The sequence below is a fragment of the Pongo pygmaeus genome, chromosome 3 (assembly GCF_028885625.2).
Source record: "Pongo pygmaeus isolate AG05252 chromosome 3, NHGRI_mPonPyg2-v2.0_pri, whole genome shotgun sequence".
Classification (NCBI taxonomy): Eukaryota; Metazoa; Chordata; class Mammalia; order Primates; family Hominidae; genus Pongo; species Pongo pygmaeus.
The window spans coordinates 184,336,553-184,356,394 of record NC_072376.2 but is presented as its reverse complement, the minus strand read 5'-3'; the positions used below and the strand labels follow the sequence as shown (position 1 = coordinate 184,356,394).

The following is a 19,842-nucleotide window of genomic DNA, read 5'->3' as shown; positions in this document are numbered from 1 at the left end:
CTTCTTGATGGATCTCTTGTTAAGCATTCACATAACTTAGAAATAGTGCCAAAGTCTGGGTGCATTCTGAGAGCGCCTTGTACACACCTCCATTTAAGGGCTCCTTGTGACCAATCTTCCAATCTTGTTTCTTCCAAGTTCCTCAACATCCTGCAATCTGATGTTGGTTGGTGACTGAGTATAAAAAAGCTAGAAATATATCTATGTTCATATATCTTTCCAAGCATGGTAAACAACTTGATAGGCATTCAGTTCTGCCTGCCAGGATAATTTTCCTCCCCTAATTGTCTTTAGTGCTTTTCCAGATAATGATATTCTCTTCTACTTCTGACCAATAGCAGAATTTTTTTCATATCTATCCTTACATAAGATATGAATATCTTCTTTTTGGACAAACATCATATAAACCACTCTTTGAGACTATAAGAAGAAATTGGTATAATGCAAATATGAGCAGCAAAATGCAACGTTCTTGTGCTGTTACTCTACTGTCAGGATCTCCTGTAACTTTATCATGCCACTTTTATGTAGTGATAGAATTCTACAGGATACACACAGCTATATGACTTGAAAGACAAGATATTATTTACATCATTTTTGGCTGGTGAGCTCAAATTTTCATTCTGTGTACTATAGTCAGATCTTTCTTACTTTCTTATACTACTCAGCAAAGAACTGTTTTTTCAAAGCTTGAATAATTTTTTTTTTTTTTTTTTTTTTTGCCAAAGAGAATGTTTCAGCAAGACATTCTATTCTGTTTCTTCTATGGGGGCATAGGACAGGCACTATTATGCTTACAACACTTGCACTGATAGTATGATCTGAGATAGTAATTGCTGAGAACTGAATCTAAAGTTCAAGTGATAGTTTAGCTTCTCCTGCAGTATGAAAAAGCCAGAATTTTTCTATTCTGGAAACCACTTGAAGCAGGCAGCCAGACAGGTTCCTCAGTAGATGTAGAGGAGCAACATGATCAATATGGTAAATGTCAAATCAAAAATCTAAAAAGTCCCAGCAGGCTGGGCACAGTGGTTCATGCCTATAATCCCAGCACTTTGGGAGGCCAAGGCGGCAGATCACCAGAGGTTGGGAGTTCAAGACCAGCCTGACCAATATGGAGAAACCCCGTCTCTACTAAAAATAAAAAATTAGCTGGGCGTGATGGCGCATGTCTCTAATCCCAGCTACTTGGTAGACTGAGGCAGGAGAATTGCTTGAACCTGGGAAGCGGAGGTTGCGGTGAGCCAAGATCGCGTCATTGCACTCCAGCATAGGGAACAAGAGTGAAATTCTATCTCAGAGAAAAAAAAAATGATGTAACTATTTCTTAGTAGCAGCCAGCATAACTGGCAGAAACTCATCTTTAACTTTTAACAGAATGAGTTGACATTGTACCTCCACAAAATTCAATGCGATAACGAAACTCTGAATATTTCTGATGTTTATTTTCTACTTTCTGGCATGTATATTTCTTACCAATGTATGGAGAATACCTCCTTCTTCCTTGATCACTGAAGCTTCTAAGCAAGTTGTCATCAATACTGTGGAACATGATGATTGTGAGATGGTCTAATTTAATAAGAAGTAAATTATCAAAGAGTTATAAATTTGTACTTACCCTGAGACACCATGGTAATAGTGTATATCTATTGCCTATTAAAATAAATATAATATACTTGCATCTTATGATTAATTGCTGCCTTTGGCCTATGCCATGTTTGAATGCTATCTGTGGCAATTTGTTACGCTAATAGTTCTCAGTGAATCCCATCTCCTATACCCATGTTCTTGTGTTCCCTTCCATGTTGACTCTGGGCCTGGTCATGAGATTTTTCTTGGCCACTGGGATATTAGCATCTATGACAAGCAAATAATTGAAAATCCTTGTATTTATGGTTTAAGCGCTTGCTCTCTTGTTTCTGAAAATTCTTCCGTTATTATGTGAAAAATAGGCTCCTGGAAGATGACAGCATCTGATGAAGTGCTCTGGTGCTTCCAACTATATCATCATTCTGTTAGAAAACCAAACACATGAAGAGCCCAATCAACACCCTGGGAGAACAAGGTATCTCATGTGAACCCCCATCAAAGTGCAAAGCCTCAGAATTATAATTAAGTAAGTGGTGGTTTTAGGTCTCTGTGTTTGGAAATAGTTTTCAAGGCAGAAACATATGATCACTACAGAAATTAATGGCAAGATAAAATCTGTTATTGCTATTATTATTTTAGACACACTATTGTCTATTAGGTCAACTGAAAGTAAGAAAACTAAAAGTTTGGCTGGTTGTGGTGGCTCACACCTGTAATCCCAGCACTTAGAAGCCAAAGTGGGCAGATCACCTGAGGTCAGGAGTTCGAGACCAGTCTGGCCAACATGGTGAAACCCCGTCTCTACTGCTTGTGCATATATATATATACACTGATGTAGATTTATGTGTAAGAAAAATTAATGACAGCAATGATACAAGGGACAGGAGGGAGGAATTAGGATTTTTTGTTATTATAGGAGACTCACACTAACTGTGAAACAGTATAATGTTGTTTGGAAGTGGACTTAGGTTAGTTGAGTAAGAAAATGAAATCATAGAAAATGCTCAGTTAAAACTACAAAAGGCAGAAAAAGAGTGGAAGACAAAAATAGTAACAAAAAACAAGAGCAACAGATAGAAAACAGTAACAAATATGGTTGATATTAATCCAACTGTATCTGTAACCACTTTAAACATCAATGGTCTAAACACACCAATTAAAAGACAAAGATCATCAGAAAAGATAAAAAAAGAAATTAATGGTGAGAATTGGGAACTATAACAAAAATCTAAGACATACGGCATAGTCTGTGGAATTGGGAAGGCGATGGACACTGAGAAAAAACAAAAAATAGTTGGTGAAGATAAGAAAAATAAACAATGGATAATGGTTCTTGGGAAACCTATGAGTAAACTGCTGTTAGACACTGGAAAAATGGTGTCTCATATAGTTTAAAAGCAATTATCAAAACATTATTTGCAGTAACTGGAAAGCTGTAAAACATACCTAATGAACATGTGGACCTTGCCTTCTAGGGATAATATTAAAAGGCTCAATCAACTTCTTTTAGTCATGTATGAAAAGATACGAGCAAATACATTAGCTATTCAAAGGGAAAGGATTGGAAGGCACACATCGGTTTCTGGTCCATAGCAATTCTGAAATCCAACAAGGAGCATGTTGTCAGGTTCTTCTCAAGGGTCAGGGATGTTACTTTCTGATTTCTGTGAGTTCCTTCCTAATTCGGTTTTTCTCTGTGGCCTTTAGGCAAACACATACAATTAATACAGAAATTAGTGTTTACAACTGGAGATTATAATTAAGGAAATAATTAGAGAAAAGTAGAGGAGTTAGGAGTTGCTAGCATCTCTAGTACTTTTAGCAAGGAAAAAATTCTCAAAAATTAATAAATAAATAATAACCTTATGGCAAATCAATTGTGTGACCATAAAATCTCTTTATTAAAGACCTCAGAATGATTTTGGGAAGTCTCTGAGACCCTACTAGTTGTACAAAAGGGTCTCTAAACACACTCAAATTAGAGATATTTGTTTCAAAATGAATTAAGAATATGATATTTGGGTCATAAATTGAACTACCATAAGAACTATAGGAAACTAAAAATTATAAACAGAGTTGTACTGCCAAGAACTTCCAGCATAGACTGAAAGAAGCAGCAATTGTTCAAAATGAAGTGGTCTCTGAAGTCTTAAAATGAAGAGTTTCATTGGGCAGGATGTAGCCTGAGAAAGTAGCTCATTTGTAAACATATGTAATTTCTGACAGAAAAGAATTAGAATCTCAGAGGGAAGCCCAATAAGTCCAAAAAGTTGAGGCAAGGGCCACAAAGGAAAAGCGACTTAGGGAAGCACTTCCAGCAATCAGAAAGAAACATCCCCTGCCCCTTTAGTAGAAGAACCTGACAACATGCTTCTGGTTAAATTTCAGAATTGCTACGGACCAGAAATGAATATGTGCCTTCCAAACTTCCCTGTTGGAATAGGATTATACTGATTTTAACTAGCTCCTGTCTCATCACAGCATATAGCATAAGTGTTGAATAATTAATTTTTTTCTTCATAGTTCTTCAAACATTTCTTAAAAATATTAAAATTGCTGATATCTAATATAAAATAATGAAATAAAGGTAATTCAGATTGTAATAGCATCACTTAATTCATTTTCTTAATGGAAAACTCTGAATTGCTTATACTATACTATAAGTTAAAAGAATTCAATGTTTTTTATCATCCTCCTTAGACACATATCACACATTGGTAACTTAGTTTCTAATTCTGGCAAAGTTGAACTGTTTTGAAGTTCAGGAATTATTCTGTGTTATCTGGAGGATTTCTTCCAAAGGGTTATTTTATTTTGCAAGTTGAAAAACATTTTGGTCTTAATTTGAGCAGCTCATGTATTTCAATGTCTCTCATTACTGCTGCCATTTTGGTAATCAGGTAAATAAGCACAAGTATTCCATTCTCCTATTCCCCAATAACTTTCTTTTTATGTCATGTTAATTAAATAGTTTCAGAGAAATATAAGAAAATTCCTTTACAGTTATTTCTTGGGTAGAATTTCAATCTTGGGGTGCTGTTTCTTAAGCTTTTTTTTTTTACTAGTATTAGTTTCTTTCCTTATACTAACAATGTAAAATTTACCTCCTCCAGTTGTTTATTACAACTTTTAAGACACGTGGGTGCATTTGTTAACTTAGTGAATAAGCAGTTAATATTTGTCCATTTCATTATGTATAAACCTTATATCAAAAGAAAAACTATAAACAAATACTAAACTATGTGATGGTGTGCATACTGAAGTATTTAGGAGGAAATCTATTGATGTCTGAAATTTGAAATGTAACAAAAAATAAGAAGGAGTAATGAATGGCTAGAGTGATGGGTAGTGGATACATATATAATAAAGCATGGTAAAATCTGGCTGGTGAGTATATGGAGTTTTTATTGTATACATCTTTTCAACTTTTCTCCATGTATAAAAATTTTCACAATAAAATGGTGAGGATAAAAGCTGCAAGACAGATTTATTATCCTCCAGAACGTATAGAAATTATTACTCTTTTACGGCAGTTTTCTGATAAGTCTCCTTTTTTTGTTGAAATCTAATACTAACATATACTGTGACTAGTGTCTTGAAAACTCATAAACAACTTAAGTTGCTTCCTAAAATACTTCATTATTTTCCCTATTTGTGTTTCTTTGGTGTGGTTTGATTTTTGAGTTGTGGTTTGTTCAATAAACTGCAGAACTTTATAATCAGCAGAAGCATTACAATTACATGACTCATTTTGTATTTTCCTGTAGTAACTAGGACTTGGATGATTTTATTTTATCATGAGGGACTGGAAGTCTCAGGAAATAGGAAGCAGTGTGATCAAGATATCTAGTGCGGAGTATCAGAAGACCCTAGATAGAGGCAGAGACAGAGAAGGCAAAGCCCTGGAAACCCCTCTTTGTAATTGGTAACAGCCATGTCACATCTGTCTTTCCAGCGAAGTGCCACTAAACAGCCTTCATTTCTCCCTCTTGCTTACTAGATGAGAATATTGGTAAGCAAGTTATGTCCTTGTCATAACTAAGCTCTGATAAGGTTCAGAGTTCATATGGTTAATTAAGACAAGGACAGTACTCAAGTGCATGGATTATTTCCTTTACAATCTTTACATTATGCTGGTCACATGGATTTGTTAAGCTCCAGATTTATTTAACCTATACCCCTAAAATAAGTTTATGGGAGCTCATTGGTTTGATCAAGATACACATAAATTTAGTAAAGTACTTACTAATGCATGTGTAACATCCACATAGATGTCTGGCTATTGCACATGCTCAATAAACATTTGTCAAGAGAAAGAAATGAGGACATGTACATTTTAATTGGCTTAACCATCAGTCTTGCCTAGTTGTTAGTATGATGTCAATACCATGTCTCTAGCATACTTGCATTTTTGGTGCTTCCTTGTATTACCTTTTGTTTGTCATGAATCATATGGCCTGTCCTGTGTTGACTACTTACTCTAGATCTCAAAATATAATCTTCTGATCCAAGATAGTCTCAAGGAGGGTTGTCTCCTATTATGTGTTAATAAAATAGAAAATAAGAATTTGTTCTTTTCAGATAACAGATTCAATATATATGTTAAAAGAGGAAAGCACAAATCAGTTTTGTTCTGGGTTTTCTACTTTCTTTCCTTCATAAATAGTTTTAAGTCTTTAGTTTTTATAGTTTTATCATTTTCCCCATGCTTTGATATCTAATAAATTATATGAAGTTCTTGACCTAAGACATGGCTATCCAAACTTAAGGTACATGAAATTTATATACTTAATAAAACAATTTAAATCACCAAACCAAAACAAAAAGTCACCCAATACCAACATATAGTTATTTCTTTATTCCATTCCCACTCAGAGAATTACTGTATAATTGTAGAATGTACTTTGAAAGAAGTAACACGTGATTCATATACAACTTCCTTAGAAGGTAATTTTTTACACTGTCTTAAAAATTACACTTTTAAGATAAAGATATTTAAATTAATTTTCAACATAAATGTTAAAACCATAAATTTGAGAGATAATACACCTATTAATTACAGAGAACATTCTTAAAGAATGCATTTTCTTTTTATAATTGCAACTCTTCTCACTTATTGTATAATGTAGTCAAACATTTGAAAAGTCTGCAACAAGTTATAGATGAAGGCATAAAAAAAGTATATTATTTCATAGTTTTAAGCTCAAGCCAATTACATGTCCATCGGTTAAAACATTTATTGAAATTTCAAAATAATATTTTTAGTAGATTCTACGAAATAAAGTGTCCAGTGTTTAGTTCCCCAAAGGAATTTTTACTTTATGATATTACAAAACAATAATACTAGATACTTTTATGATTATTACAGAAGAATTGCAAATTGCATACTTTCAAATTTAAAAATACATATTTTGACTACTTTTGCAGCCTTATTATGTTTGTTACAGTGAGATTTCTCAACAACCATCTTGTACAAAGATTTTCTCTTATGTTATAGTTCTTTTCTTATTGTATTCTAATTAGAGACCCTTAAGCTTTAATATAAATGCTTGCGACTAAATACAAAATGGAGTTACAATATTTAGTGCTCCTGGGAATCCTCATAATACTGCTTTACTATAGTTATCTCACTGTGTTCACAATCCCACACCACCAAAAATGTATGTTGAGATATCAGCATTTATAGTCATTATTTGTAATAACTATCTGAGAAGATTCTGAATACTTTCTCAATCTTCACATTATAATTCTGTTTTAATTTTCATCTAAAGTATAAAATTATTATTTTTTAGCTTTTCTTTTATATTTTATATTCTATGTTTTATTACATACTTTATATGAGATATATACATATGTATATATCTTTTAGATATGTAATTATCTATCCAATTAAAAGTTTGAACCACCAGTTAGGGAACTTCATATTTAGTCTTCTCTTTTCATACAGTCTCAAACTATTTCCTTTTGTACTCTTAAAACTTTTAGTTATAGATGGCATCTTTATTATTTATTTCCTAAAGCATCAACATACAGTAATAAGAATTATCAGGTATAAGTGATTGTTTGTTTTTTCTGGCAGTTGGTAAATAGTTGATAAATGCTTTTGGAACTGATTTATGGAGGGCCCCAAAAACCAGATAATGACTTTTTTGATGCTAGATCTTTCTGCCAAAAATAAATGCACAAAAAGCTATTTCCAGAAAGAAAAAAGTATCAAAATACAATTCCTCAAAAACACATTTTCTAAATTACTAATGTGATGAATTGTGGAGTCCTATTAAAAATGTTCAATCTCTACCTGCCTCAGCATGGGCAAGGCAAGCCTAGGAGCAAGGGCAGAGCAGGAGTACACAGAAATAGAGACAAACTGCAAACTCTATTTAAGAAAAACTTTGGGAGGCTGAGGCGGGCAGATCACGAGGTCAGGAGATCGAGACCATCCTGGCTAACACAGTGAAACCCCGTCTCTACTAAAAATACAAAAATAGCCGGGCGTGGTGGCAGGTGCCTGCAGTCCCAGCTACTCGGGAGGCTGAGACAGGAGAATGGCGTGAACCCGGGAGGCAGAGCTTGCAGTGAGCCAAGATCGCGCCACTGTACTCCAGCCTGGGTGACAGAGCAAGACTCCATCTCAAAAAAAAAAAAAAAAGGAAAACTTCACTTGTTTGTATATCAGATGGCTGTGGTAAATGGAATTCTAAAGCTTTGTAAAACTCTGTTTGATAACTAGCTTTCAACTTCTATTAAAAAGCCTAGAAATTAAACAAAACTGGTTGATTTAATAAGATGTCCAGAGATAGGCAGGGTCTGGTGTTCCATCAGCAGCTCAACAATGGGGGAACTGACATCTTTGTGATTCTCTAGCCCTTCCTTCCCTTTGGTTAAAAGGACTGCTGTAGCTCCAGACATCACTTTGGTGTTTATGGCAGACAGAGGAAGAAGAGATGACCTAGCTGCATATATAACTTTAATGAGGAAGCAAAAGTTTTCCCAGAAATCCTGAAGCCAAAGCTGTGTTCCCAAAGCCATTCATAGTTGCAACAGAGGCTGCAAGGGGAGCAGTTAGCTTTTCTAGGTTCTTTAGTGGAGGCAGGGAAGGGAGAAGAAGAGTGGGAATGGCTGGCAAATTAGACCACCAACATTACCTTCATAAATAATTAATTCTCTTTCAAAATGCATAGTTCATATGTCAAGAATGTCTAACAACAATTTTAGGGTTATAATTTGAGATTCAGTTCTGCTTTCAATCATGATGTATTTGTAACAGGTGCATTTCAGTTATACTACTTTCCTTGCCTGCCCCTTCCCTGACATTCTGGAATGAAAATAAAATAAAATAAAATAATTCACTCTTTCAAGAAAGAGTGGGAAAACAAAATCAAAAGGTCAACAATGACAATATACTTTCAACTACTTTTCTGCTCATCGTCCTTCCATATTAAAGAACATTTGGAAAACATCTGCACATCCTCTGGCATTTAAGAACTGATGTAGCTGACCAAAGCCCATGTGGTTTCCTCCGGCTCCATTAACACAGAATACTTTTTCTGCAAAAATGGAAAATTTCCTTAGTTTCCATTTCATCATTTGAACCATAAAAAGGAATGTCTTCTTGACGGCGAATTAAGATTCTCTTCCAGTCAAATTTTCGGAGTCTTGATCAGAATTCTTTACAGGTACTTTATGAGCCTTCTACACAAACAACATTAGGTTTCCCAGGCATGATACCCTACACAGAGAAAGCCCCTCTGCTCATTCCAAAATATGCCTTCGTTTGCATTTGTTTTAGAAATGATGGCTGTAGATCCAGAGTCTCATGAAGATGAGATCGACTGACTGGATTGTACTACCGTTGTGGGAAAGGTGAAAAATCTGTTGACATAGCCAGAGGCATGTTCTGTAACCCACTCTAGCATTCAGTATAGAGACACCTCTGTGACAAATTTTTTGCAGGCATGCAGTCAGATCTGTGTTCACCTGAGCCTATTTAATAATAGCGATCTTCTCAAAAAGATTTTACTCTGTGAAATCCAACACCTTTAGGTCAGTAGTGTCTTTGTGGTATTCTTTCTAATCTCTTGTGAAGGTTTATTGAACAGCACTACATGTAGACCTTCCCCCTTCATGCCTTCCTTTGGCTTTCTATTTAGTTCTGAGACATGGTCCTCTTACTGATGGACCCCAGGTCCCTTGGCTGCACAGAGAGCTCAATTTTTATTGGGAGGGAGCCTCAAAATTCTAGGATACTGTAACCCAAGACTTATAAACCTCTCCTGCAGGGTGGCCTAGGGGAAAAGTGTGATAGCACCCTCTTGGCTTGTGCATGTAAGTGCTTATATATCAACTGTCATTCTTCTTTTGGAATTCTGGAGTGACTCCCAGTTGCCTCCAAAAAATTCTTAATTCATGATTTTAATGCTTCTTCCTAGTCAGCTATGTTAGTCACCCTTACAGTTCAATATCCTTCAATATTGGGTTTTAAGCAATAAATTATCTTTGTCCTTTATTGTAATCTAAACATCGTCAGTAATATTTTTCCTAAGTGTAAAATTTTGCTTCACATCATTTCTCTGCCTTTTTAAAAAATGTTATATGCCATTTCCTACATGTAACCATTCCAGGTACATTCCTGAAAAAAAAAATTACTTGAAATATTTCTGCCCAATTATTTTTGTGGCCTAAATTGCATTACACTTAAATCTGCAGAGTAATTCATGTATAAGTTTGTTTTGATTTGTGTGTATTTCGTGTTTGTATGTAGTCTCACTTCTGGATTGCAAGGTTCTCAAGTTGAGAGACACACTATCTCATTCCATAGTAATTACTATGAGAATGAGGACCGAGGAAAATAAGTATTTATCAATCACTAATTTCCTCTTTTATCAAGAATGTTAACAACTGAATTTCTTACTCATACAACACTTGGCATTACACTAGGTTGAGTTTATTTACTTTTGAATCAATAATCAATAATTTAACCCACCAGAGACTGTTCAATCAGCTCTTTTTTTCTTTTCTTTTTTTTTTTTTTTTGGGGATTTAGGCCTTTACCATATAAAATTGCACCAAGTTATCTTTCCATTTTCTTAGGACTCTGGCATCAACATAGGTAAACCTTTTTATACTACATGATGAGTGTCCCTATCCTCCCATGGGTGTCAACGGAAAGCTCCCATGAGAATAAATGAAGATGTCTTCCCAAGTTCTAGTACTGTGTATTATGCTTAAGTTTTTAAGGAGATCTTGTTACAAACTCTAAATACAGGGAACTTATGATTTATTTCTAAAGCCATGACTTAACAAATTCATAAGACAACTCTCACTAGGCTGTATTCTATCTTCCCAAAGTGAAATGAGAATTATGGGAATGGTTTCCAAAAATATGATGAAAAAAAGAAGAACTAGGTCATCTTCTAATTTGTGACATTTTCTATTTAAATTCCTCTTCAAATATTGTCTAATGAAAAGATACATAAATTAAAACTTCTCTATTCCAGGGACACATAAACTACTAATATTGCATGAGATCCTTTTTTCCTGATGAATGTTTTTATTATTAAGCTCAGCTTAACAGTTTTAGAGAGCTACAAATATTACATGAGTTATATGGCAGCCTGAAACCATGCTAAATTAAATTGTTTACTTGTACTTAGAAAAGAAAGAATCTGAACGCTCAGAAAATTTTCAAGATTAAAATAAAACTGGCATGAATTAGAAATATGCAAAAAATCAGCTAAGTGCATTGATCACATATAGAAATACGGTGTTACCTAATTCCTCAGTGACAATGGCAAATACCTGACTGCTATGAGATATTAATGTTTTTGTAAGACACACTTTGATGTTTGAATCATATCTAAGATTAATATGTAGTCTGGTTCAAAGTACACAGTTTTTGTATTGCCACAACCTCTATATACCTTGTATGAGAAGAAGAGATGTAAAGGAATCATTAAAGACCTGTTGGCAACACAGAAACTAAATTATATCAGATTTATTCCTCGTCAAAAGTAAATGTTTAAATAATAAACTTTAATGACTTTCACTACAAACACTTGTCTAGTATTTGTATATTTAGAAATATAAAATAAATGAAATCTGAATTAAAAGTTAAAATTTAATCCAATTTCCGTCTCTCACTTCGTATTATTTGGAATGCCAGGGTAGAGATTTAGGTGTGAAAAAGGAGTCCCCTTGGTCTTTCATAGTCCACACCTCTTCTCTCCCTTCTCTCTTTCAAGCCCTGTGAGCTAAGACATTGAGGCGTTTGAAAAACTGAGACTCTTCCCATATCCAGCCTAACGACCTCAGTGGGTTGCAATATTCCATTTCACTGAATGTAGTAGGGTTTTATTTGTTCATACCAGGGACATTTTCTGATTGTTCTACCTTTATCTTACTTTCTAGCCACTCTCTCATCCATCTCTTATTCAGGGTCAGTAAATGCTAGGTAGATCAGTAGTAGAAAGAGGCAGCTTTTTCATGTAGTTTTAAATTTTTAACCTGAATGGTTGGTACTAGCTGGGATGGTCATGGAGCTACACTTGAAAGCTCTTGTCTATCAACTCACTGTTCTGGTGTTTGTAATATCATCCTCTAACCTTTCTTTCAGTTTCCCTTTGGTTTACTCAGACTCCGCACTTAGTGTCTGAAGGCGCATCTGAAAATTTTACATGCAGACCACCTCCAATTATGGAACTCAATTTTCTTTTGTTGGAGACTCTCCTTGGGTGGTCCTAATCATGAAGTCTGCCACCTTAGGGCTTTTTCCTTTGTTTTTCTCTAACAACACTTTTACAAGGGTCATGATGGCAACAGTCTGCAAAATTTCTTTCAGATTTCCCTGCTCTGTTGTGCTAATTTGACACTTTCTCCCCTTTTATAATAGACTACTGTGGTCTTGTTTTTCAATTAGAATTTTCTGATTAATTCTTCATGATTTAAAGCATCTTTATCTCTTCAAGGAATCAGATTCATTTAACCTAGAGTAACCTCAATTTTGTACACAACATAAGTAATGCATTCCTTACTTCTACCTTTTAATACAGTCATGCTTAGATGATCTTTTTCCGGTAACCTTAGGGAAAGTTTAAAAGAAGATTTAGGTAAAACATTGTAAGAGCAGAAAGCTAATTGGAATCTCAATAAAAAAATTAATTGCCATATCCTACAACAATAAAGAGGTCAAGCAAATCTCCAATGTATTTTGCCAGCAATATATTTGCATTAGAAAAGATCAATAGAAGTTATATAGCAAGTTAATTTAGAGAGGTGAAATTTGTTAACCCTTGTATTACCATTAGGGGTGGTGCTACTGATAGAACTAAAATTAGTGTTTTGTTTTTTTTTCATAAAACTAATCTTATTTCTGCTTGGTACTGCATAGTCGAATAGAGTTCCCTGTAATAGTATTAGGTATGCATTAAGGTATAAAAATACTTTATCTGAAACTTTTATGGAACAAGAAGCATGGAGTTCACAGGGTGACTGTTGAAGCTACGTGTGTGTGTTTCTTGTTTTCTTATTTCAACACGTTAATTTTACAGACATGTATGATGTATTTTCAACCAGAGACCTGTCACACATTTCTTTCTCTTCCGTCTATTGTTGGGCACAAATATTTGCAAGAATTCAGACTCTATTTGAAATAAACTAGGTTGTTTCTTTGTTTGCCTAAGAAACTAGGTTGTTTCTTTGTTCATTCCACAATAAAAGGAGAAAATGAATTGCATACATGCTGCTTAACAACTTTCTTCATATTCCTTTTCTGGACTCAATCAATATCTTCTCATGACATGTTTTTCCTTATCAGTTTTTAATATTTTCTCTAATAATTTATACCAAAATAACCTCACAGGTCTTTTGATAATTGTTCACCAGAATAATTACTTTAAAAAAATCACTCATAATGCTTTGAAATTTTTATATGTGATGGTGGGGACATTTAATTGAGTGTATATATTTTTCAAGGCCAAATTCAGGTATTTTTCTGAAAAAAAAAAAAAAATGTTTCTTTCATGCGCGTCCGTGTAAAGAGACCACCAAACAGGCTTTGTGTGAGCAACATGGCTGTTTATTTCACCTGGGTGCAGGCGGGCTGAGTCTGAAAAGAGAGTCAGCAAAGGGAGATAAGGGTGGGGCCATTTTATAGGATTTGGGTAGATAAAGGAAAATTACAGTCAAAGGGGGCTTGTTCTCTGGCGGGCAGAATGGGGGTCACAAGGTGCTCAGTGAAGGAGCTTTTTGAGCCAGGATGAGCCAGGAGAAGGACTTTCACAAGGTAATGTCATCAGTTAAGGCAAGGACCGGCCATTTATACTACTTTTGTGGTGGAATGTCATCTGTTAAGGTGGGACAGGGCATATTCACTTCTTTTGTGATTCTTCAGTTATTTCAGGCCATCTGGGCGTATATGTGCAAGTCACAGGGGATGCGATGGCTTGGCTTGGGCTCAGAGACCTGACATTCCTGCCTTCTTATATTAATAAGAAAAATAAAACAAAATAGTGTTGAAGTGTTGGAGCGGCGAAAATTTTTGGGGGGTGGTATGGAGAGAGAATGGGCGATGTTTCTCAGGGCTGCTTCAAGCGGGATTAGGGGCGGTGTGGGAACCTAGAGTGGGAGAGATTAAGCTGAAGGGAGGTCTTGTGGTAAGGGGTGATATTGTGGGGATGTTAGAAGAAACATTTGTCGTATAGAATGATTGGTGATGGCCTGGATATGGTTTTGGATGAATTGAGAAACTAAATGGAATAACAGAAGGAGAAAAACAGGTATAAAAGGTCTAAGAATTGGGATGACTCAGGATATCTGATTAGAGAGTGCCTAAGGAGATTCAGCATGGTCTGCCAGCAAAGATTATTTATTTACTTCAAGAGTTAAGAGTGGCAGTTTGGGGATAGCACCAGGAGATATCAGCTGTGATGGCTTGGAAAAACAGTGTAAACCGGCAGTGTAAACAAGAGCAGGGCCTGTATGAGTAGTTGAGAACGGTGAATAGGAGTATGACTAGACAGAAGATAGTAGGGATGACAAGTTTTTTGGGGCACAGTCTAAGTTGGTCTGGTGTCTGGAATGAGACTGGGGCCTAATAAAAAGGAGTGTCTATACAGGAGCTTAAATGGGCTGTACCCTGTAGCATTCTGAAGACAGGCCTGAATTCTGAGAAGGAAAGTGGTAAAAGTATTGTCCAGTCCTTTTTAAGTTGGTGGCTGAGCTTGGTGAGGTGTGTTTTTAAAAGACATTTAGTCCATTCTACTTTTCTTGAAGACGGAGGACCGTAAGGGATATAAAGGTTTCACTGAATACTAAGAACCTGAAAAACTGCTTGGCTGATTTGATTAATAAAGGCTCATCTGTTATAAGACTGTATAGAGGTGGGAAGGCTAAACTCAGGAATTATGTCTGACAGAAGGGAAGAAATGACTGCAGTGGCCTTCTCAGACCCTGTAGGAAAGGCCTCTACCTATCCAGTGAAAGTATCTACCTAGACTAAGAGGTATTTTAGTTATCTGACTCAGGGCATGTTGAGGAAAGCTAATTTGCCAGTCCTGGGTGGGGCAAATCCTGGAGCTTGATGTGTAGGGAAGGGAGGGGGCCTGAATAATCCCTGAGTAGTAGAATAGCAGATGAAACACTGAGAAGTTATTTCCTTGAGGATAGATTTCCACGATGGAAAGGAAATGAGAGGTTCTAAGAGGCGGGCTAGTGGCTTGTACTATAGCATAACCTGCCTTTGCTGGTGTGTGGCAATTAGGCCTGGTGGAACTGCCATCAATAAATCAAGCGTGATCAGGGTGAGGAACAGGAAAGAAGGAAATTTGGGGAAATGGGGTGAATGTCAGGTGGATCAGAGAGATACAGTCATGGGGGTCAGGTGTGGTATCAGGAATAATGTGGGAGGCTGGATTGAAGTCTGGGCCAGGAACAACGGTAATTGTGGGAGACTCAACAAAGAGTGAGTATAGCTGAAGGAGCTGGGAAGCAGAAAGTATATGCATCAGGTATGAGGAAGAAAATAGATTTTGGAATTTATGAGAAATGTAGAGAGTGAGTTGAGCATAGTTTGTGATTTTTAGGGCCTCTAAAAGTATTAAAGCAGCAGCAGCCGCTGCACGCAGACATGAGGGCTAGGCTAAAACAGTAAGGTCAAGTTGTTTGGACAGAAAGCCTACAGGGTGTGGTCCTGGCTCTTGTGTAAGAATTCTGACTGCGCTAATCATGCCTAGGAAGGAAAGGAGTTGTTGTTTTGTAGAAGGTGCTGGGGTTTGAGAGATCAGTCAGACACGATTGGCAGGGAGAGCACGTGTGTTTTTATGAGAATTATGCCAAGATAGGTAACAGATGAGGAAGAAATTTGGGCTTGATTGAAGTAATGGGGGCTGTCTGAGAAGCCTTGCGGCAGTACAGCCCAGGTAATTTGCTGAGCCTAATGGGCGTCAGGGTTAGTCTAAGTGAAAGCAAAGAGAGGCTGGGACGAGGGGTACAGGGGAATAGTGAAAAAAGCATGTTTAAGATTGAGAACGGAATAGTGAGTTGTGGAGGAAGGTATTGAGGACAAAAGAGTGTACGGGTTGGGCACCACAGGAGGGATAGGCAAAACAATTTGGTTGATAAGGCTCAGATCCTGAACTCATCTGTAAGACTTGTCTGGTTTTAGGACAGGTAAAATGGGGGAATTGTAAGGAGAGTTTTATAGGCTTTAAAAGGCCATGCTGTAGCAGGCGAGTGATAACAGGCTTTAATCTTTTTAAAGCATGCTGCGGGATGGGATATTGGCGTTGATCAGGGTAAGGGTGATTAGACTTTAATGAGATGGTAAGGGGTGCATGATCGGTTGCCAAGAAGGGAGTAGAGGTATCTTATACTTGTGGGTTAAGGTGGGGGGATACAAGAGGAGGATGCAAAGGAGGCTTTGGATTGGGAAGAAGGGCGGCAATGAGATACAGCTGTAGTCCAGGAATAGTCAGGGAAGCAGATAACTTAGTTAAAGTGTGTCAGCCTAATAAGGGAACTGGGCAGGTGGGGATAACTAAAAAGGAGTGCTTAAAAGAGTATTGTCTAAGTTTGCACCAGAGTTGGGGAGTTTTAAGAGGTTTAGAAGCCTGGCCGTCAATACCCACAACAGTTATGGAGGCAAGGGAAACAGGCCCTTGAAAAGAAGGTAATGTGGAGTGGGTAGCCTCTGTATTGATTAAGAAGGGGACGGGCTTACCTTCCACTGTGAGAGTTACCCGAAGCTCGGCATCCGTGGTGATGGTCTAGGGGACTTCCGAGGTGATCGGGCAGTGTCAGTCTTCAGCCACTAAGCCGAGAAGATCTGGGAAGGGGTCAGTCAGAGAGCCTTGGGCCAGAGTTCCAGGGGCTCTGGGAGTGGCTGCCAGGTGAGTTGAACAGTCCCATTTTCAGTGGGGTCCCACACAGATGGGACACAGCTTAGGAGGAATCCCAGGCTGCAGGCATTCCTTGGCACAATGGCCAGATTTCTGGCACTTGTAACAAGCTCCTGTGGGAGGAGGTTCTGGAGGAACACCTGGCCACTGCGGTTCAGGCGTTTAGAAGTTCTTGTGTGCTGGAGATGTGGCTGGGGTTTGTCTCACAGTGGAGGCAAGGAATTGCAACTTTTTTCTATTATTGTACACCTTGAAGGCGAGGTTAATTAAATCCTGTTGTGGGGTTTGAGGGCAGGAATTTAATTTTTGGAGTTTTATTTAATGTCAGGAGCAGATTGGGTAATAAAATGTATTTTGATAATAAGACGGCCTTTTGACATTTTAGGATCTAGGGCTGTAAAGTGTCTCAGGGTTGCTGCCAAACAAGTCATGAACTGGGCTGGATTTTTATATTTGATGAAAAAGAGCCTCAACGCTATCTGATTTGGGATAAAGAAAAAGGAGCATTAACCTTGACTATGCATTTAGCTCCAGCCACCTTTTTAAGAGCAAATTGCTGGGCAGGAGGGGGAGGGCTAGTCACAGAACAAAACTGTAAGCCGGACCAGGTGTGAGGAGGGGAGGTGATAAAAAGATTATAGGGTGGAGGAGCAGAGGCTGAGGAAGTATTGGGACCTAGCTCGGCCTGGCAAGGAGCAGCCTGGGGAGGAAGGGAGAGGTCAGATGGGTCTGTAGAAAAGGAAGATTAGAAAGACTCAGCGACACTTGGGGTTGGTACTGAGGGGACAGGCAGGAGGGAAAGAAGGAAGATTTGGGATGAGTTGCACTGAGCACAGAGACTAGGAAGGGACTGATGTGTAAAAGAATGCCTGGACGTCAGGCACCTCAGACCATCTGCCTATTTTACTACAAAAATTATTTAGATCTTGCAGGATGGAAAAATTCAAAGCTCCATTTTCTGGCTATTTGGAACTACCGTTGAGTTTGTATTGGGGTCAAGTGGTGTTGCAGAAGAAAATACGGCATTTAGGTTTGAGGTCAGGTGTGAGTTGAAGAGGTTTTAAGTTTTTGAGAGCACAGGCCAAGGGAGAAGGAGGAATGGAGGGTGGAAGGTTGCCCATAGTGAAGGAAGCAAGCCTAGAGAAAAGGGAGAGTAGAGAAATGGAGGGAAGGGGTTCGGGGGTTCTTACCTTTCAGAAAAGTGGGAAAAGGGGTTGGGGCGCAGAGATTAGAGGTTGGGGTGTGGAAATAAGGGATGGGGTGCAGAAATAAGGGGTTGGGGCATGGAAATAAGGGGTCGGGGCATGGAAATAAGGGGTCGGGGCATGGAAATAAGGGATTGGGGCACAGAGATAAGTGGTTGGGGCACAGAAATAAGGGATTGGGGCACAGAAATATAAGAGGTTGGGGTGTGGAAATAAGGGATTGGGGCACAGAGATACGAGGTTGGGGTACTTGCCGCTCCTCTAGAAAAGCGGGACTTGCCGCTAAGAGTGAAGGAGAAGGAGTTGAGGGGTACTTGCCCCTCCCCCAGAAAAGCAGGACTTGCCACTAAGGCTGAAGGAGAAGGGGTTGAGGGGTACTTGCCCCTCCCCCAGAAAAGCAAAGAAGGAGTAGAGACAAGGAAAGAAGGGGTTGGAGTACTTTCCACTTCCCCAGAAAAGTGGGACTTGCCGCTGAGGGTGAAGGACCAAGGCAGGCATCCTTGCGTGGTCTGACACCTTTGAAACGTGGGTGAATAATCAGAGAGGCGTCCCTGCAATGATTAAACACCAAGGGAAGGCTGCCTTCCCAGTCCGTGACCGGCGCTGGAGTTTTGGGTCCATGGATAAAACGTGTCTCCTTTGTCTCTCCCAGAAAATGAAAGGAATTGAAATTAAGAGAAGGGAGAGATTGGAGAGTGGAAAGGAGAAAGTGGTTGAGGGACAGTGAGAGAGGTTGGAGAAGAGAGTAAGAAGAGGCCACTTACCTGATTTAAAATTGATGAGATGTTCCTTGGGCTGGTCAGTCTGAGGACCTGAGGTCGTAGGTTGATCTTTCTTATGGAGCAAAGAACAGGAGGACAGGGGATTGATCTCCCAAGGGAGGTCCCCCGATCCAAGTCACGGCACCAAATTTCATACGCATCTGTGTGAAGAGACCACCAAACAGGCTTTGTGTGAGCAACATGACTGTTTACTTCACCTGGGTGCAGACAGGCTGAGTCCGAAAAGAGAGTCAGCGAAGGGAGATAAGGGTGGGGCCATTTTATAGGATTTGGGCAGGTAAAGGAAAATTACAGTCAAAGGGGTTTGTTCTGTGGCAGGCAGGAATGGGGATCATGAGGTGCTCAGTGGGGGAGATTTCTGAGTCAGGATGAGCCAGGAAAAGGACTTTCACAAGGTAATGTCATCAGTTAAGGCAAGGACTGGCCATTTACACTTCTTTTGTAGTGGAATGTTATCAGTTAAGGTGGGGCAGGGCATATTCACTTCTTTTGTGATTCTTCAGTTACTTCAGGCCATCTGGGCATATACATGCAAGTCACACGGGATGCGATGGCTTGGCTTGGGCTCAGAGGCCTGACAGTTTCCATAGGCATTGTATAATTTGAGGGTTTAAATCAAACTCCCCGAATGTTTTCTCATCCTGGGCATCATAGTCTACATGAGCAGTGAGGAAATATCTATTAAGTGCCAGTGTACTCGTTTTCTTGTTGCTGCTGTAACAAATTTCCACAAATTCAGTGGCTAAAAATAGCACAAGGTTACTCCCCTGCAGTCTTGATAAAGAAAATGTCTAAACTGAGTTGAACAGGGCTAAAATCAATGTGTCATCACGGATGCTTCCTTCTGGAGACCCTGAAGGGAGAATCCATTTT

The 19,842-nt window shown here is 38.2% G+C and overlaps 1 pseudogene; it reads right to left on the bottom strand.

Annotated features, from left to right (window-relative positions):
* Window positions 1-9,012: 9,012 nt before the first annotated feature.
* Window positions 9,013-19,563, bottom strand: LOC129034631 (RWD domain-containing protein 2B-like; annotated as a pseudogene).
* Window positions 19,564-19,842: the final 279 nt, after the last annotated feature.